Raw genomic sequence first — 22,222 nt, forward strand, 5'->3', positions numbered from 1 at the left:
TAGCCACTTCTGAGATCCTCTTGGGGACAGTCCTTCCTTTCCAACTTGCTAGGGGCTTTGGGATTCTGTGAGGCTGCCTTCAGGCATTTTCTCCTCAACATCTCCTTCCACAAATACTACGCTACTGTTCAGATGCCATGATGAATGTTGGGTTTCTCTATGAGGCTTGCAACCTCCTTAGGAAGCTAGCCAATGGTTCTATATGGACTGGGATACTCCCAAAATAATTTGAGGGTTTTGTTCCTCCTCACTCCCGTACTTGCTTGAGGAAATGGGCACTTTTCTCCTGTTCATGGATTCATCACCATCTGAGGTGACTAGTCACATCTCCTCTTATTTATCCTTCCCAGGAAGTTAACTTTATCTCTTTTTGCTAAAGAACTAGCTCTTAAATCATTCCATATTATTTACACAAAGTTTAAAATTTGGCTCTCATATTTTTGGACCCTCTATCAAATAGCTTCACACTTGCAATCAAATGCCTTGGGTCTGAAGATTATTCTGGTGAACATGAGCTTAAAAACAACAATAAAAACTTAAAAGACTTTGTTGTTTACTGCATCTGCTCTTGTCCTAAATAACCAAAGTTAGTGGCTCCATAGGGGAGAGCAACAAGAATGCTGGAAGGACAAACTTTGGTTATTACCTCAAAATGTCCTGCCAAAAATGTTGGAATTTTAAGACTGAAGAAAATCCTTATAAATTATTCATCAAATCCACCCTTTTGTTTTACGGATGTTCTGTGTAAAGTGAGACCCAGAGAGAGTACATGATTTTCTTTTAAGATTCCACAGGTTCTGAATAGCAGAGGTAGGACTTGAATGAACTTTGCCTCCATCAAGTACAGAATTCTTTCCACTGATTTCCAGTGTTTCCTTCTATATGTATTTCAGATGGCATCCAAACGTAGGCATGTCACTTCAAGTGTGTTCAGAGTATGTAGAATTCCGGTAGTCTGCTGACTTCTGGACACTCCCCTTCCTCAGGCGCAGACCAAGACTCCCTCCTTTCATCTTTTGATAGCATCTCATCTCAGTGTTGACTGGTCATAAGCACACATATTTATGCAGGCGATCCCTCAAGCCAGGTCTCCTCCTCTGTATCATGTGTTTAATTTATGAAATTGCATTCAAACTCCTGGACATCTGAGTGTCATGGAGTAAAGTTGCTTTAATAATTTGTATTGCTGAGGGAAGGGAAAATGATTTATACTGTAAAAATGAAACCTTTTCCAATTAGTGTATAATCTAAACCTTAACTGCTTATTAAAAACATTTTTCTCACAGTGTTGAACCAAGTTTCTTTCCAAAGGTTTTCAGTTTCAAGTAGAACTTTTCAGATACAGATGCTTTCTGAACCGCATTCTTTCCAGCTCTAGGATCCCAGTGTTTTAATCTTTCCTACGAGACACCTTCACGTCTTGGCAAAACTGTGCAAACCATACCAGAATTTGGGGGGAAAATAGTTCTAAAACCATCTTATAATAAGGCCAATGCTATAGCTGTGCATGAGCAAGATTCAATGGTCTTTTAAAACATGAATTTGTTTCTGCATGACACTAAATTGTTCCAATTGGCTTAGTCACCTAATACAGAATTTTAACAGGGATTTTGATCTCTGAGTGTTATCGACTCCTTCTTCATCTATTTGTGGTCCATACTGGCAAAGAACAAGTACTAACATTCCCTTCTTAAGAAATGCAGGTCCCAGGCAGCAAAGGAATCCTTATTGTTTAATCTAAATAGGAGAGTTGTCTTATTTATTCCAGGTGAATCAAGTAGTTTTGTTTTTCTGCTCTATGGGTTAATCGAAACTTTCTTAATAAGATCTTAAAATGTATTTCACGCATGGAAAGCATATTCTTCCATTTGCACAAACTTTTAGTCTAGATGAGAAAAAAACCAAATCTGTTAAGGACATTATTACAATTTAAGGGCCTGCGAATGGTTATTTAAAAAACATATGGAAATACAAATGAGAAATAATAGAAAATTTAGCGCAAATGTAGAATGATTTATATAATTATTTCCTGCAATGCTTCATCTTTTGAACTATGGTATTTATAAGGGTGCTTTGCTTTAAAAAACAATACATTGTATATAAACCAGAGAGCATGCATCTCAGCTCTGTTTAGAAAATAGCAAAGTACCATGTAAAAGGCCTCTGTTTAGTTAGCCCACCCACCAACTGGGAGGAAAGCGAAAATGAGAAAAAGAGGATCAAATACGAACGTAGTTGTTACCATTGTGTCAAACCTGGGATTTTATTTTCTAAACAGTGCTCACCAAGTGAGGTCTTAGAGTAATTATTCAATACATTTATTCAGTTAGTTGCCTAATTTGAAAATTCAATCCAATATAACTTTTCTTGTTTTTTGTTTTGTTTTTTAAAAGTCTTTTTTTCCTTGACATAATGGGGCAAACTAGATAGAGAAACAGTAACAATAATCACCCTTTATTTTTGCACTGCATTTTCTAACTTTTACATTTTTTTGTTTGATCCTAACTGCAACCTTCTGTGGAAGAGAGGGTACATGAGGAAACTTTGGCCCCAAATATAAATGGCTGGAACAAGTCCACACAGCCTGTTGGTGACAGAGTCTGTATGGTGGTCTAGCTTTTCTGGTTCTCGAGTTCCTGCTTTTTCTATTAGATAACATTAGTTACATGGTTTTATTATTATTATGATCATTGCTGTTGTGAAATTGTATGTATTAAATAAAATTATCATGAAAAGTTTACCAATTGCATTGTGGAAACTGGGATGCTGATAAGACCCCTAAGCTTGATCTTGAATCTCCCAGATTTCCATCTCCCTGCCGGATATCAGGTGGGTGCCCTCAAACTGAGTGTATGTAAAACTAAACTCATTGTCTCCCTCCTGGCAGCCTGATGCTTGTGTCCAGCCCACATGAACCTGGCATGCTAAGTTTGCCCTTACCCTGCAGAGAGCTCCAAGTGCAGGGCACAGCACAGCCCATGGTGAAGGGCCTCATGAGCTGATGGGTTACTGCCCCGGCCAGTGGAGCTACCCTCCCACCTGCCACCAGCGTGCATCCAGTTTCCCTCCTGCTTTACCTTACCCGTGCCATGTCCCACTCAGTTGACCTTCAATCTCAGCCCTTATATGCTTCTTTCTCCCTTCTAAGTTCCTACTTGCAACGTCCTTCCTGGCCCAACCCTTCCCGGTATCAGAAGACTGTTCTTTCTGGAGCAACAAACTCTCCTGTCGCCCAGATCCAGGACCTCTCCCTTTGGATCCTCTGGATCCCTGGATCCGGAACATCGTATGGCTCCATGTCCTTTTGGTTGGTTCCTGAGGGCTGGAAAAAACAAGACTCTCGGATTCTCCCTCTTCACTACCGGCATGCAATTAGTTGTCTAACTTGGCTGTTTCCATCTCAGAGAGTCCATTGCAATCACTCTCTCCCACCACCACATAGTTCAGACCCCCGTTTTCCCTTGCCCAGACTCCACTCCTAAGGAGCAGTCTAAGTACAACCCACCGTTTCACTTCATGACATGGAAAGGCATGCAGGTTTGGGTGATCACCAGAAATCATTTACTCTTTCTTACAGCTCATCATGCACTACTCTGAGTTTAGAGGAAATAGAAACCATTTCCTTACTCTTCCCACTGGATCTCTTTTTGGCACGTAGAAAGTCTTCTTCACATGGACAACCAGAATCCTCCCCCAGCGTGATCTCCTTCCCTCCTCCCTTTCCCACCCTTGTCACTCCACCCTTCCACCTTCATCCCACGCCTTACTTGGCCGGAAAAAGCCAGAAGTCAGATGGCCATTTTTATCCTTGTGGGCAAACCTAACAAAACTTTTTGCTCTGAATTCTTACCCTTTTCTGAATGAAGCTCCTACACATACTCCTCCCTTGCTAATGTTACTCACCACTGATTGCCTAACTTTGTTATGCATTATTATGCTAAAATAATGTACACCTGCAGCTCAGACCTTCCCTCTGAAGTCCAGCCTCATCTATCCCACTTCCTCCTCAACATCACCACTTGAACATTGTATTAGTCAGGGTTCAACCAGAGAAACAGAACCAATAGGAGATATACATTATATATTGCAAAGAATTGGCTTACATGATTGTGGGGACTGGCTAGAGAAGTCTTAAAACCATGGGGCAGGCTGCCAGGAAGAGCAGGCTGGAACTCTCCTACACGGACAGAAGCTGCAGGACAAGGGAAGAAGTTCTTCATCAGGGAAGCCTCCGCTCTGCTCTTAAGACCTTTCAACTGATTGAATCAGGCCCACCCCGATGATTTAGGATAATTTTCCTCATTAAAGTCAATCGATTATGAAATTTACTCACATCTATAAAATTCCTTCACAACAACACTTAGATTATGTTTGATTGGATAACAGGGGGCTATAGCCTAGCCAAGTTGATACATCAAAAGACCATCACAAATATCTAATGGATGCATCTCAAAATTAACACGTCCATGCTGAACACCTGTTCTTCTCTCCCCTCGGCACTCTGCAAACTGGCTTCATTTGCAATGGCAACTCCACCCTTTCAGTTGTTCAGGCTCAAAACATGAAATTAAGCTCTCTTCCTCTCACGCTTCATGTGGTAGGTTAAATGTTGGCAGCCCAACTATGACTATGCCCTGATCTCCAGAATTTTACGGCAAAAGGGGCTTTGCATATGTGACTAAATTAAAGATTTTGGGATGGGAAGATTATCCTGGGTTAGTTGGGTGACCAATGTAATCACAACGGTCCCTATAAGAGGGACACGGGAGGAGTCAGAGTCAGAGGAGAAGGCACTGTGATGATGGAAGCAGGGTTTGGTGTGATGCACTTTGCAGATGGAGGAAGAGGGCACAAGCCAAGGAATATAAACAGCTTTTAGAAGCTGAAAAAGGCGGGGAATTCTCCCCTCAGCCTCCAGATGGAATCGTCCTTGCTGACACCTTGACTTTAGCCCAATGAAACTGATTTCAGACTTCCGACCTTCAGAACTGTAATGTAATAAGTTTATGTTGTCTGAAGTCAATATGTTTATGGTGCTTTGTTATAGCAGCAATAGAGAACAAATAGACTCATTTCCAATCTGAGGTGACATCTTGTCGACTTTACCTTCAACATTTCCAGAATGGAGCCCCTTCTCACCACCTCCCCTGCTACCATTTCGTCCTAGCCTTCATTGTCTCTGCTCTGGATAATTTCGATAGTCCACTAACTGTTCTCATGCACTATTCTCCATTCTCCTGTCCTTGCCTGCCTAATGAGACACTGCTAGCTCATGTGGCAGCTTTGTGAGAATTAGAAAAAGTTGCCCTTCCTTCAGAGGGGCACAATCCCACGCCAGGGTACACAGCGTGGCAAGCAAAGTCGAGACTGAATGTCCTCATACAGAATACTACCTCAGCCACTGTCCATCACAGCCCTGCCTACTGTCCTTTCCAACAGCAATCTGAGTAACCCTGTTAAAAGGTAAGTCAGATCACATCACTGTTATGCTCAAAACCCTCACAAGTCTCTCCATTTTACTTCGTCCTTACAAGGGGAGTGTGAGCTCTGTGTCTTCTGGCCAGTTACCTCTCAGATCTCATCTCCCACTGTTCTCTCTCTCATTCATTGACCAGCCTTGCTGTTCCTTAAAATCCCCAGACACAATTTCCTCTCAGGGTCTTTGTTCTTGCTGTTCCCTTAGGCTGCAAAATTATCTGCAATATCCAAATGACTGGCTGTCTCACCTTCTTCAAATATTTGGTCAAACGTCCCTTTCTTCTTGACACCTACCCTGACTAGTCCATTAAAATTTGTGACCCATGTGTCTATCCCTACACTCCTTAACTCTTTTATCCTAGTTTATTCTTCTCTATAGCACCTATCACCTCCTAACATTCTATATACAATTACTTGGTTATTGTACTTATTATAAGCTCTGAGAGGGTAGGAGTTTTTGTCTGATTTGTTCACTCCTGTATCCTCAAATAATACCTGGTATCTAGTAGGTGCACAGTAAATATTTGAATGAAAGGATAAAAGAGTCCTTTCTCAGTTTGAGCTCTCCCAGAAGCAAATGCTAACAAACAATCCAGGTGCAAGTATTTATTTTATTTTATTTTTGGTGAGGAAGATTGAGCTAACATCTGTGCCAATCTTCCTCTATTTTGTATGTGGAGTGCCTCCACAGCCACAGCATGGCTTGGGGAGCAGTGTGTAGGTCCATGCCCAGGATCTGAACAGGTGAACCCCAGGCCACTAAAGCGGAGCATGCAGACTTAACCAGTATACCACCAGGCCGGCCCCCAGGTGCAAGTATTTTATTTGGACGGTGATCCCAGTGAACACTGCTAGAGGTATGGGAAATAAGACAGAGAAGAGAAGGAAGCCAATGAAAAGTATGTTTTTAAACCCTCCAGTTACACTGAGAGTAACTGGAGCTTAAGCCCATGGGAGGACCCTGGGAATCAGTGACAGACATATACCTCTGTAGAGGAGGAAAGACTTTTCCTCTCCCTTCTTCTGTTCTGTGACTGGGCCTGAGAATTAAACTGATAAATGACAGATTAACAGGAGAACACAGATTTTATTTGGGTTAATATTTTTACATGGCATGAGGCCCTTCACAGAGAAGAAATGAACACCAAAAGAAGTGGATAGGCCTGAGGGTTTTATACCATTTTAACAAAGAAGGATAAATTGTGGAGATGTGACAAAACAAAGGAAAAAGGAGTTTGGCATAGGGGAGGTAACTTGTGGAAAAGTGGCTAGAAAATATATGGGGGAAGCTAATGGGAGATAATGGGTCATTTTAGTAGGTTGGTTTGCACAGATTCATCTTGGCATCAACTTCCCATCTCCGGTGATAAGAATGTTCTCCTCTTCCTGGTACAGGGAAGGCCTATTTCTCACAGGAAATTTATGCCCAGCTTTTAGGTAGAAAAGAGAAGTCACAGAGCCCTTTCTGTATCTGCTCTTTCTCAAGTGCCTTCAGCTCAAAATAATCAATATGTCAAAGTGTCATATTCTGGGGTGTCATGTTTACCTCAGAGTTATCCCACCCAGGAGGCTAGGGAGCTGGGGTCTTTATCCATCAATTCTCTAGCACTTCCCTTCTGCCACTTGCACAGGACAGAGCTGACTCCATTCTCCAAAGTTCTGAGTCAAAGAGATCATTGCCAGCAGCAGAAGTCAAGCCCATTTGCATGAAGACCGTTATACCTGAAGGCACTTGATGGGGCTTCAACAGCATCTGCTATGTTTCTCCACCAGGAGTGAGAAGAAGACAACCCCTTACCTGTCAAATAAGTCAAGTTATGAATATGGCAACTTGATGATCTTATTATAACACTGTCTTCAATTCATACAGTAGGACCCTTCTCATCTGTCATCCCTGGTTGAGGTGTGGAGGTGGGGGTGTTGGCAGGGGAGATAAGAACACTTGGTAGCTGTCCTGTGGGGCTCAAGCAGGGAAGGCCTTTCTCTGCAGGAACTGAAGGAGAAGCCTAAGTCAGGATCCAGTAGAACAGATGGAGTGATGTTTACTGGGAACACCCTGAGTTGATGCTCTGGTTGTTTACAGCCAAAATCTGATGGGTTGGTGCCCCTGCCTTACGTGCAGTTCAATATTTTGAATATTAACCCTTAGAAGGGGCCTACTTATGAAGCCAGAGCTAGAATCTCAAGGGATTGCCAATGCAATGAGGAAGCCCTGGAATAGACATGGGAATCTGGAATGCAACAAGGGGCATCAAAGAGGAGGGAGTAATGGGTTGAGGGGATGAGTGGGTGGGTGGTCTGGATAAATGCCTAAAATGAGAATTGTTCTCTTTGGATGCTTTCATGTCTTTCTGCAGCATGATGTGTTAATAGATAAGGTAGTTTCAGGGGCCTGGGAAAATGTACGTAAGTAAGATACCTTATAGACAGGACTGCGTAATAACGAAGTCTTTTTGACATTTCAATCTGCTAGAGAGTCAAGTGCATACAGAATCTACAAAGAGAAAACTTCCCTAGTGACTATCATGATGCAGATTCCATATACAATAGGTCAGCAGAGTTGTGGGCGCCACAGGGATCATATTATCCTTTTGTCTGACACATCAAGAAGTGTCTCTTTGCCATGTGAACAGAGCATCAGGGTACACCCCCCATCCCGACACACACACCCAAATTCTACCAGAATGTTTTTAGGCCTAATTTTATTTTTCCTCTAAGCCTGTCCTCATTTTTCTTAGTTGCCTAGCTGAAAGCATGGACTAATTTGGATAGCTGATAATGATGACAGTGAATGCTGTGGTAGTGGAATATAGAGAAAAGAAGTGAAAAAGAAGCAAGTGAGTAATGAAAAACAGATCATTTGAGTCCTGCCATGAGGCCTCTACTGGAATGGTAGGAGTCAGAGTTAGGAAGCCCAAGGCGGAAATAATGAAGTCCAGGATAAGAGGCTGTCACAATGAATTCCTTCTTGCTCCAGATAAGTTAAAACAGCTTCCAATGGGATAAAACACCACTTTGAATTCTCATCAAAGTAGGGAAACCACTGTCTCAGGATTAGCGTTCCAAAGATAGCCTGACCAGGTTGGCTTCACAACCATGACCATGTTGAAAACGGAAAGATGACTTTAGCAGCTGTTCTCACAAAATGGTTTCAACACTATGAGGTTATAATACAGAAAAGCCAGAGCTGAAAAACTGAATATATATTCTCTTTAGAATAAAAGGAAATGACTACAAGCCTGGTAATAAGTGTGGCAACCTACTAGAAAGGCAGGTTTAAAGAATAAGGAAACTCATGTTAGAGCTTAAATTGAAAACAGGTGCCAGGCCTATTTCATGGAGTCATAGAATGTCAGAGCTGGAGGAGACCCACGGGTTACTCATCCAATTCCCACGTTTGATGTATCAGGAAACCCAGGTCACAAGAAATGAAGTGACTTGCTCAATGCCACACACGGTGTCAGATTTATCCCTCAATTCAAACGTTAGTCTTGTTTTCAGACATTTTAATACCTCTGGCACACAATTAATAAAAGAAACCTCTGTTTCTTTCTATAAGATCTATCGTAAATTTGAATTCTAAATAATTACACCTATCTGACCATTTTCTCACTACCACATCGTCTTAAACCTTATGTTTGACCGTATTTTCATCCATGCTGTCATTCTTACCCACTATCTTAGGTGGCTCAAATGTTTGACTGTTTTCTTCATTCAGCTGACTCTTTCCTTGCCTCCCTTCAGTCAAAGCACCAGTGTAAACCCTCAATATGTAAATCTACCTTACTATATCAGTGGTCTTTTACCTACATTTTTTGCTTCCCCTCTCTCCTTTCTATTATCAACCTTAAACATTGGGAAAATCATCACATCATTTTCTGTTTCCAAAAATCTTTAATATTTTTTTCATTCCAGAAGAGCAAGTCTTATCTCTTCAACTGACAGTCTCCATTATCTAATCATATTCCCCCTTATCCAATTAATGCTGATGTTATTCACCAACATGAGTCTTCAGCACCTCCCATCTCCTTATTGTTTCAGAAATAAACTATACATACACCCCACCTATGAATATGTATGAAAACATAACCTCCCCCAATGGAAATGCTTTTCTACTCTTATTATCCAAATCTCACCCATTCTTCAAAGCCAAACAAAAACAAAAAATGAAAGACAAATATTTCTGGTTATTCTGGCTCATATGTATTTTCCACTCCTCTGAATCCCAAGTATATTTTGTATTGCTTTGCTAGCTATTTAACTAAGGATATATCTTATAAAGCACTGTCCCACACCTCCACAGCTTATAATCAAGTTGAAACATCTTGTGTGTGTGTCCCTTTCAATAGCCACTGTACAAAATGTTCAATAAAAGCCTGCCAATGAATGAGTGATGCAACATAATCCCTTGGAAAGTTACTCTGTACTTGAAATCATTAAATATATTAACATACAGTCAATGTTCTGAACAGTGTCACTTCATGTTGTGGCAAGAAACGGAATCCTCTAAGAGTGTACCTGCATAAATACACACAGAAGTCCCTCATCTGGATTCTCTGTTGCATTTGTCTTTGGAACTCCTTGTTGTCTCCACATGGAGCAAAAATGAGAGTGAGATAACCTCTAAAAACCATGCTCTTGAGCAGGTGGTGATTCAGTCAGTCAGTCAGTCAGTCAGTCAGTCAGCTGGTCATCCAATCAACAAATATTATTTGAGTACCTACTATGTTCCAGGCATTTTCTGGGAACAGTAAGGATTCCTCTCCCTTGTTGTCTCTTTCTCCAGGAAAGAGCTGCTTCCCTCTCTGGACAATGGTTCATATGGTGACCATTTGCACTTGTGCAACTGACAAGGTAGAAATAGACTGTTTCCACTCCCTGACTCAGCCCTGCCTTTCTCCTTTAGAGCCCTCGCTCCTTGAAGATTTAAAGTCAAACTGTTTGATTCCCACTGGATCCAGTTTACTTTACTTCTAATGGGCTGCCCTGGGACTTTGCTAATGTGAAGCCCCAATGCCCCTGTTCCGGCCCACAGGAAATATCTAATTTTTCAGCTGATTATGGATATACTTAGCACCTTACTCAGTTTCCCTGATCTGAGTTGCCAAACTCCATCAGCACATTTAGTGGGGGTATTTCCCCCATTCAGATGCTGTCCTGGCTCATGCTCTAATTTTACCAGAAAATCTTTACCCTTAAGGCTTAATTCTAATGCGCATTTAATCTCTGCTTTAGAGTGTCATCCTATTTCCTCCCTAATAATAGTAATAACAGTAACTGTAACACTGACTAGCACTAATTCAGCAACTACTCTGTTAGACACTGTGATAACGCATTATTATTATAATATATTATTTCATTCGATCCTCCAAACAACTTCTGAAGTAGACATCACTGTTATCTCCATCTTGCAAACGAGGAAATGTATGCCCATAGAGTACCGGTGTTTATTTATTACATCAGGTTTTTGTTTAAATGCCCTCTAGTAGCATCTAACAACTCAAACCACCAAATGCCAAATTAAATGATCCTTTCCCACCCACCACTACCACCAAATAGTCTTCTCCCTCACAGACAATTTCACATTAAAAAACAGATATCATTTTTTTCTTTTCTGAGAAGTCTCGTTATTGTCCTCCCTATAAATTTAATAGACTTAAGCTCACTCACACTGTAGAAAATCTACTTCTATTATATCTATGATGAAGAATATTTAGAATATGTTTAACTTTGAAATTTAATGAGCAAAGTAGATTATAAAAATCATTTTTCTAGCATTAAAATTTCATTAGAAGTCCAGCTTAAATCCATGTTACTGAAATTATTTAACCAGGTTACTGTATTATGGGCATGTCAATTACCTATAAATCCTATAAAACAATGAATGACTCATCAGGTACAGAGAACTCGGAACTGGAAAGCACTCGTGGACACCTCTCCTCACACCCAACATAGAGTTGCCCCACACGGTGTCTTTGGGGACTCATAACTGGGCCACTGTAATAGTGGTTGAAGCTTTGAGTGAAAAGAGAAGAGATTACACATTTAAAATTAAACTGGAAAACAGACTCTCATCTTTCTGATTTTGGCTACTTTTTCTCTGTGCTTTCTAACTCTCCCAAATGTGAAACTAGCATAGTAAGGAAGAGCCTAAAGGTGACTCCCACATGCAAGCTGCCCTTTTGAATGCCAAACAGGAACCAGAGGAGAGACCCAAATGGAAAAGAGTTGCGAGCAAGTCGCCTGAGATTCTCCCTAACTTAGAATCTATGCTAAAGGGTCAAGGACCCCAAATACGGTTTTTCCCAGAATGTCATGCTAGAAACAATACATCTGGCATCCTTAGTAAAGATGAAAAAGTGAATGAATAAGCACCAACACGAAGTGTGCTTTTGCCTGAAGTATCTTTATGTATAAATCATTAAGAAATTCATCATTGAGAGAGGTAACAGCTCAGGATTTGATAATTGGGGTCCTGGCCCTCTCTTTCCATCTTTCAGGACAGACACTGATGGCACTAGAGAAATTATATTGTTAGAAATGACTGCTGAATGCTGATACTATGAGCACTTTTTTTCTGGGCATTGAAAGGAGGTGATGATGTTGCTATGATTTTTCATGATGCTAAGAGGTGGCACATTCACTTTGTTGTAATATTATTCCTGTGGTGAACTTCCTTTTAGATTATAGTCCAGAAATTAACTAAAACCACATACTCTCATTAATGAATTCTAAACATTTTCTAACTGGTGCCACTGTCCTCCTCAATCTCTTTTATTTAGAGTCACTTAACAAGGATATGTTCTTCTTTCTCGTGCCTTTTTCACACTTACGCTGAAAGCTTAACCAACTCCATTCAGAACTAAAGAAAGGAACAATGTGGTTTTGTACTTCATAACAGCAATGGCTCTATTTATAAGGAACAGCTTTCTACGGACTCTTAGGAGAAACATCCATCTCCAGCCTCTATTCCTTTTTGAGCTTGCTTTCATAAGGGTCATCTTTTCCTGCTTATTGCCCCACCACAAGGAAGAGAAGGAGCGTTGTGGTCCTTGTTAAAAAAACCAAAAATGTGTCCTTGTTTCTAGTGAAAGAAGTAAGTAGGAACTAAGTAGTGGTAAAATAATGTATTCAGGCACATTGCCCAGCCCCTTTCTCCATGCTTTTCATAAAAGGAACCACGTCAAGGAAAAAAAGGAAAGTTCTGGTCTGAGATCCTCCGAGTTCCGGGTTACAAAGAGTCACAAAGGTGGTAATTTAATGTTGGCTTTCCACCCACACGGAGCACAGCCCCACAGCTCCTGTCACTGTGTTAGTGCCAAACTAATTCATAGCCTTAAAAGGGCCAACTTAAGTTTTCTGACTTTGTGTCAGTTGAATGAATTATTTGACTTTTTAGTTTATCACTCACAGCCAGTCCTGAAATGGTCTTAGCCTTCATTGGGGTTGTACCACAGGAAACTGAGGCAGTGAGGGAGCTTGTCCTCCAGTAGAGTCCTTCATTCCATGCACACTCAGGGGAAAAAGGTGAATTACACCGTAGTCAGTCACTAAACTAAAATGTGCAGTTTCATTATTGAGTTAATTAATGTCTCCAGGCTGTACAAAGCACCGGTACCTCTGCATGGTAGCTCTTCATCACTGATGCACTGATTCTGAGTCACAGTTGTCCAACTCCTTAAACACATGAAATTAACGCATTATCACTTAACTACTAGAATTTGGTAGAATAAAAACCTTCAATATGAGGGGTTCTTAAGAATAGACGTAATAAAATGGTAAGGAAAATGTTGGGACTCATTGCTTTGAGTTATTTGCTTTAAAGGATGCCCATTGTTTAAAATTGAGCTTGCAACGTGTACTTGTATAGATGAAATAATATGACACAGGAAGTTTACATAAATTTTATCAAAGAACAAGGAACTGTGAATATATGTAATTTATTTATTTATCCATTCATATAATTTATTCAAAAATATGTATTGAATTAGTCATATATAACTTCAAAAGTAGCATTTTTTTAAAACTTTTGAAGTCCAGGTTCCTTTTGTATAGTTTTCAAAGATATGACACTGTAGAACGCAACTGTCATCAACAGTACTTGCCCTCAAGAAACCACTCCTCATAACTTAAGTGTGAAACCCCCCAACAGAGATAAGCAGAGCCATTCGGGAAGCGTATCTGATGGTGGTTCAGAGCGGTAATGATGGAGTCTGATAGACTTGGCTTCAGGTTCTGCCCTGCCACTTACTAATGTTGAAGGACGCTGGGCAAAGTGACGTGTTAAAGTCTAGATGTTTTTCATCTATAAAAGAGGCTAACAGCATCTATCTCTTAGGTTGTTGTGAGGATTAAATTAGATTAGAGTGCTTTACAGAGTGGCTAGCCCATAGTAAGCACTCAATAAATCCTCACTCATTTTATTAGTAATAATACCCTTCTTTATCTCCCAAACAGTGATTTAGATTAGTGAAGAAGGAAAAATTTCTTAAGAAAAAATAGAAAGAGGTTGAAAATCTCTTCTGAGGAACTCCCGCAGCATATTGATGGTTTTAAAATAAAAACTGCAGCTTGTTTGCGTGGTTCCACACAAGATGTCATAGTGGAAAAAAGAAAGAAAAAGCAGAAGAGTGAAATCTTTATCCATGACTAGGAAAACTTCTCTTGGGAAAACTTAACAAGATTGTCAAGAAAAGACATGCAGTGAAGAGATGCAGAAGTCTGAATGTCACATCCGAGAGAGACCCGTCACATGTAACAGTGACAAATTTTGGCTAATGGAGAGGGGAGGAGTCCAAAGAAATAATAAACCTTCCAGCCATGACTGATGACGATATTACACCAGAAAGCTTCTGAGACAACAAATGAAGACACAGCTGTAAATCACTCCACGTCAACACGATCCAGAATAATTTGTGAAAGTATTTCAGAAGTGTGCAAACTATTTTAGCAACTTAGTTCTAAGGATTGCTGAAAGACTTGAGCTTCACATAATAGGGGAGGCAAAGCATAAGCTATGCAAGAATGCTAATACATTCTTCAAGAATTGAGAACTATCATGTGTCTAATTTTACTGCTCTCAATTTTCTGTCACCAGTCATTAAATTCTAAAGTAATGCTCACATTTAAATTGATATTCTGATGACTAAAAACATAGAAAATGGTACAGAATTCAAATATATGAATAAAAAGTACCCGGTCTAGAACAATCACATATCAAAACAAATGTATTTTGCTCGACAAACTAATGGCAAAAAAGCATGCAAGTTGGTTGCATATACACTAATTTGATAAATGTATGCGATGAACTAAATTGTTGAATTTCCCACCTGTCTTTTTTCGTCACATTCTACTCATGCAATGGAAAAATACAACCGGGTCAGAATAAGAGAAGTGTGACAGATCCAGTGTAGGCAGAACTGGGACCAGCTGGGTACTAAGCTAAAGTGCAGAGGTAAGTTGGAAGAATGGAGCCAAAAATCCTAATGATGATGAGTTCTAATGTCAGATATTACATTAACTTTTGTGACTTCGGAAGAGTCAATCTGCCTCACAGGGCCAGGACTTTCTGATATGCAAAACCAGGAGGTCAGACTCATAATTTCTCAGGTTCCTTCCAGGCTACCATTCTGTGATTTCAGCTGTTCCTTTTGTTGCTCGTGTTACTCCTTTTGCTGCATCTTTCATCACTATCTTCATTTCTCTGTGGACATGAGGATAGAGATAAGGACGGGGTTGGGAAAGGAACATGAGTTGTGATTAAGGGTGAATATGGATAGATTTGTGATAGGCTGTATTGCAAAGTAAAAGCCTGTTTGTTGAATGTTCACCTCCTTAGAAGTTCCACTTACTCCTTCTTCACATATTCAGTTCTTTAATATCCAGGAGTTGATAAATAGCTGTCCATACAATTGCTTAAAATTATAACAGACACATGCATAATCATGTATCTGATGGTTTTAACAGTAGATATAACTAAGGTGGTCAAGATGCCCTAATGTTTACATTTACAACATGGTACAGGCTTCATACATTCTCCTAAATTGTATTCTTGCTCAAAGTTACTTCTTTCACTGGGAGCCTCACACCACAAATTAATTACCCTTTTCACTGTCACTAAATTTTTATCTCACCCTGACAGCTTTTGTCTTGGTTGGAGCAGTTACTAAAATAATTTTACAAATTACTGTTTATTCTAAAATGAAGCAGGGGCTGGCTCAGTGGTGTAGTGGTTAAGTTTGCACACTTTGCTTTGGTGGCCTGGGGTTCATGGGTTTGGATCCCGGGTGTGGACCTACACACTGCTCATCAAGCCATGCTGTGGTGGCATCTCACATATAAAGTAGAAGAAGATTGCCACAGATGTTAGCTCAGCAACAGTCTTCCTCAAGCAAAAAGAGGAAGATTGGCAACAGATGTTATCTCAGGGCCAATCTTCCTCACCTAAATAAATAAATAAAATGGAGCATTGGGTGGATGTATTTGTATCATGGCTCCAATTCACAAGTAAATTGACATTCTGCTATGATTCATCTTGTACTTCCACCTGCTGGCTGGGAACCATCACTTCCTTAAGTTTCTCTGTGTTTTCTCAAATTGTTCTATGGCACAAACTCTTGGTTTTCGCCTTTGGGCCATTTTTTCATAAAGAAAATAAGTTCCTGTTAATTCATGCAAGTTAATCTAAATGTGGAGTAGAGAACAATAAAGTTTTAAATCTATGTTTGTGTTACATATCCTGACGTGATCCACGATACTTGCTCCCTTACAAACTTAGTGCCCTACAGCTGACACAACCTCACAGATTGTGCAATTCATTCATTGTAAGGTCTTTACTTTTTCTTTTTTCGCTTGTTCACCAAACACCAAGCACTGAGCTAAGCAGTTTATCTTGCATTTCATTGAACTCAATCCTCATACTAACTTTATGAGGTCACTGTTATTACCCCCGTTTATAGATGAGGAGATGCAGGCTCAGAAAGCTTCGGTAACTCATTCAAGGTCACTCTTCCCTGTCACAGAGCAAAGGCTTGACTTCACCTCTAACTCCAAAGCCTCTCTTAAATACACCCGTTAGCAAAATTAGAGATTACTGCAGGTCGTGAACCATGTGAAGTACTTTCAAATCGTTGATATTGCAAAACCACATTCACAAAAGTCCGAACGAGCAGTTCACTGTTCTTCACATCGGAAATGATGTCACAGGTGATGACAAGTAGGCAGCTGGACCTGAAAGCAATAATCCGTGGAAAAGTACTCTGTACACTATAAAGCCAAAGAATATTGGTGTCTATTAAGTAAATGCAAAAACTACTTATTCCCTTGCTGAATCATAGACTATAGTATAATTGAGCTTATCTATAAGTTACAAATATTGAAAATGGCTTTTAACATTTTCCTCATACTTTCTAATTAAGTTTTTGAGTATCAGAAAGATGATCCCACTTAAAATTCATTTCCTCTTCAGCCTCTACATACCCTGCTAAATTGTTAATATCTTTCATTCATCTTGTGGCTTTGAATAAATGTCATGCTATCTTAACCTTTGTCAAAGAATAAAAGTACAATTATTAATGCTGTAGCTTTAAAGCAAGTTTCTAATTTTGGTACAGTTCATTTTGCTTGGTAAAAAATGTTTTTCCTTAGTAGAAAGGATAAAAATTTTTAAAAGATGTTAGGTTAAAATTTCTTAAGGTACAAAAAAGTGGTTGCATTTTAATACATTAGTCCTCTACCCGTTAATACTGGGCTTAGACAAGGGGGTGAGGTAAAGCATATTCAGGTCTCAACCTCCCGAGCATTTGAGTCCAATTAACAGGTGGATAAGAAATTTATTTTTCTTAATAGAGTTATATGTCTGGAATTTATTTTGCAAATAGGGCGGCAAAATAAGCCAGAAAAACCAAGATAATTTCCAGTTGAATTATGACCTCAAATGGATTCCGGAGAATGGAATTTCCATAATTCACAATCCTATTATTGGTTATTTCTGGAGCCTTCGGGGCTGAGGGCAATATCCTCTGTAGAATCCTTCGCCTATTTCCTGCCCTGTTAGTCTTTACTCTCCATTCCCCGTTCCACTAATTAATTGTGTTTTATATGCTAACAACTTCCTAAAAGGAATTGAGGTGGTTTGTTAGAAACGCCAGAGAAATGCAATCATTAACTTAAGGGGAATAAAAAGGAAAAGAGCTTTGTTATTAAAGGAAAAAAATAGTTGTACCATGATACAAGCCTAAGAATAATTATGAGCAGAAATGTAAGCTTTCACATTCCCAGCCATCACTGAAAACATGTTTACCCCTTGTAGTGAGGATGAGTAAGAGTAAAACATTCAAACAAACTCTGGAGGACCAACTGCTGAGAGAAAATGAAGTTGATCACAGAAAGTCTGATGGAGGCAAGGGGAGACAGTGACGGCATGCAGTTGTCCCTCCAAACGAAAGGAGGAAAAGAGCTCTGTTGAAAGAAAAACGAAAGGATTTGAATAAGAGAGAAGTTAACACAACTGGAAATGTATGTTCTCTCTGAATAAGCCCTCCCTTAAGAGGTTTCTGGATGCAATATTAATTCCAGACTGGGGCAGGAAATAACCAAATGTCACCCAAATGATCTGGAAGTTAATGTAACCTCCTAGTGTATGATTTACTTTCAAGAAAACAATTTACTCTTAGTTAGATTCTGCCCGGAAAATTCACTTCAAAAAATGAGAGAGGGAGTAAAAAATATATATATGCACAAGTAGCTTAACCGCCTAGGCCCTGCAGAGTCGGGGCCAATTGCAGAACTGAACATTTTCTGTGGATTTGGCGCTGCTGCCAGTTAATGGTGGAGGAGCAGGACTGCCGACGCTCCCCGTGCTCTCTTGGCCTGTTTGGAGCTGCTTCCCCTTGACTTTGGTGGGTCCCACCCCTCCCAAGCACATCTGGCAGGCACCGTCTGGCACCGGGCTTCGTGGAGCAGCCCATCAGGCCTGTCTGCAGCCTCCACCGGGGACAAGGCGGCTTTTCTTAACTGTCCACTCCCTTGGCTTCTGAGCTCTCACACTGTCTGCAACATCGTTCTCTGTTAAGTGGAAGACGTGCAGACAGGATGACATGTCCCAACACAGGTCTGGTGTCCCAGACCTGCTCCGATGGCATGTTATTTCCGCACAATGAGAACACATGGGCCTTTGTGAAATGTGCATCTGGAAAACTTCCCAGATCATGCATCTGCCCTCTGATTTACACCTTGCAGAATAAGGCTGACCCGCAGGAAAGCGACCGAATCTATAAGCGGTGGGTGGGCTGTGCTCCCTCCCCCAACCCCTGCCTCCTTCTTATTCTGAGAAACAATCGTGGGTGTTCCCACCTCCCCAAACCTCCCTCCCCTGAAAAAAGAAGGGGGAAAAGCTGCTTCCTGGCTGAATAAAGCTGAAACACCTGTGTGCCAGAAACACACAGATGTAGACAGCACAGCCCTGCTGCAGATCCATCTGCCCGGAGTGCTTCACTCCGGTGGTTTGGGGTGGCGACCAATTAGGGTGGGAAACCCACACCATAGGGAAAGATTCCTTTGGTCCTCATCATCCCCATTCCCTTGCAATTCTTCTTCTCACATTTCTCTCTCACGCAGAAGCCCTCTACCCAAGGATGAACATGCCATGCCAAAAACAACCTTTTGCTTTTACAAGGCCTGAAAAGCACTTATATTTCAGGTACTATCTTCCCTTCCATCATTACTCATCCAGCCTTCCTGATCTGGGCTGGAAGGACAAATGGAAAGAAAAACAATACAATACTCAGTGCTAACAGAACCTCTGTCATAAAAATTCTGTCCTTTATATTACACTGGTGATTCTTTTGCTCGTGTGAAATGTGTGCTGAGCTTCATTCATTCTGAAAGTATTTATTGAGCATGAATATGCCTGGCATTGCACTAAGTACTGGAAGTATGACATCTGGCAAAATGGCCTCATCGGAACTCGTTGATGACTGCAATAAAAATACCCACACTGTGTATTGTAAAAACAATGTCACATTTAATACGTTCATTCTGTTGTTTTTATCTACAACCTGATTTCTTTTTCTCTCATACAAGGCAATGTCCTTAGAGAACATAGACTGTGTCTAAATTGCTTAGTGTGGTATCTAACATGGTGCAGGCAACTAGTAACAGTTCTGGGAGAAAAACAAGACGGTAAGAGTCTGGCTGCGTTAGCAGGACTTTAGTCTCTGGTATTATGCAAATGAACTTTCTACACCACTTTAGAAAACTGACTAGGGTGTGGGGAGTGGATGGGTATGAGAAAGAGATGGAGGTTCTCACTCAGGGCCTAAAATAAATCAGTCTTTGGATAATACAGCTTGTTGTGTTTTTTAATACTTTTTGAGATGATGTCAGACTTATGGAAGAGATGCAGAAAGGATACAGAGAGGTTCTGTAGACGCTACCCCCAGCTTCCCTTAATATGAACATCTTACATAACCCTGGTACCTTTATCCAAACTAACAAATTAACATTGGTACAATGCGATTAACTATATGACAGATTTTATTCAGATTTCACTAGTTTGTCTACTAATGTCCTCTTTCTGTTGTAGGATCTAATCCAGGACATCACCTTCCATTCAGGTTTTCTTTACTTTTAAGTGAGGTTTTTATCTATTCTCTGTAGGTGTCCTAAGTTCTCCCTCTGGATCTGTAAAATGCAGAAGAGGAGACAGGAAACTAGATAAAGTGGAAAGACGGGAAAAGCTTCTGTGATTTTCTTATTTTTCTTAATCTACCTGCGGGGAGAGCAAAAAGACTTAGGTGAGTGATTTTCCTGACCCTGCCTGTCTTCTCAGCCTTGGGAAAATGAAGGGTCACGTACTCTCCTGATAACGTTGTTAATCTCTAGGGGCCCAACAGCCAGTCAGTCTGATGCAGCCCTGGGTTACTCTTCCCATTTCGTAGATGGGGAAAATGAACCTGCCTGGCTGAATGACCTGTTTAGGATCTCAAAGGCCGGTGGAACATATCATAAGACTAAGGCTTAATTCAGGGAAATCGAGCTCAGCCCTGAGGTCTCAGTTGCTAACCCTTATTACATGAAATGGCATTGATTTGCAGGGATACAAGGAAAATGCCTTTACAAGGAAAAGTTTGGAACAGAACCTGAAAATGGAGTCCCCTAGTACATTTGAGTGGGGGGAGGTGGGATCCATAGTCCTATAGTAATGAACCCTACCTGGCACAGAGCTAAGTCTAGTAATTTTCAATTGCTTTAAGCTGCAATTGCCAAGCAGCTAAGGAATGTGGGACTTTCACACATGTGATGTTGGAAAGCCAGTGATTTGGACCGGCCAGGGTGTGGTGTGGACCTTGAAATACAAAATACTATGGAGGCACATTCTGAAAAGGCTCACAGCTTTTTGGATGCAAGAGCCTGACCCACAGACGGCAGAGGGATTCATTTGCAATTTTGCACATTTGTGAGTCCACCAGAAGCAAACGTGCTGGAACTTAAACAGCAGGTATTATACTGACTGTAAGGATCATTCATCTTAGTCAAAATTACAAACAGGTCTCCTTGTCTCCCTCCTCCCCACTCCATCCATCCTCTTCCCTCACGGTAAAAGAATCTACGTGAAGCCAAATGTGTTCATTCCTTTGCACCAATAACGCTGCTGTCAGGGAGGGGGACCCTCTCTGGATCAAAGAGCCCCTGTAGCAGGCCAGTGTGTGGCAAAGGAACTTTCCTCCACAGCCTCTCTTTCTCTCTTGCTTTTTCTTTCTTTCAACGCTGGGCATTCTTTTATAGTTTCAAATTAACATTAAAGAACAATCAGAGTGATTCACGGCTGTGATAAACAAAAAAATAGGGACACCTCCACAATAAAACTCTATAAAATGCACAAACTGGCATGTTTCAAATGACTCTTTAGTAACAGAGGGGAGAAAAAAAGCATATGAGGTAAATCCTTCACCAGGGAACTCACCAGGGAGACTGGTAAAAATAAATTGCACAGCTCTAATTTTCCTAGCAGCTTCCATGCTATTCTTTGAAACCGAGCACGAACCCCTTGGCTTAATCCCAAGAGCCGATCTATAGTAAATAGTGCACACTTAATGCCCAAGTTCCTTTTTAGCACCATTCAGACAGTGACTGCAGCCGCAGAGCTTAGTCATAGCAGACATTTTTGTGGTGAAAGCATTAAACCCACATGCAGCTCTCTTTCTGTGGCCACTGGGGGTCATGCTCCCTTCCCATTAGCTGAATAAATCATAAAGTCGGCTCAGACCACCCAAGGAGCAGGACCAGGACCAGAGAGCCACAGGCGATGCCTACAGCCGCTTATTTCTTTTCAAAATCTACGTGGTGGGGGGGGGGGGGGGGGAAGAGCAGAAAAGGAAAAACAAGAAAAAACACTGCACAACAGACCGGCTGTAGGAAATCATTTGATTTTTTAAAAATGTGATCTCGTTGAGAGCAACGCAGAGCCTTCTTGTTTATTTGTTTATTTATTTTGTTAAAACCAGGGAGCCGGATTGAAGAAGAAAAGTACGAGAAAATAAAGCCACACGCATGCCTTTTGTCATATGCTGGAGTTTGCTGACAAAAAAAATTTTTTTTTCTCTCTGTGGATTTTAAATTAAGGAAGGCCACCCTGTGTGGCCAGGCTCTTCAGGTGGTTCCGATAAGACACAATGCAGACACAACCCAGGGGGCTGCGCATCCGGCTAGATGATGTGGCCAACGGGGATTTAACAAGGAAGCA

The sequence above is a fragment of the Equus asinus genome, chromosome 3 (assembly GCF_041296235.1).
Source record: "Equus asinus isolate D_3611 breed Donkey chromosome 3, EquAss-T2T_v2, whole genome shotgun sequence".
NCBI classification, from domain to species: domain Eukaryota; kingdom Metazoa; phylum Chordata; class Mammalia; order Perissodactyla; family Equidae; genus Equus; species Equus asinus.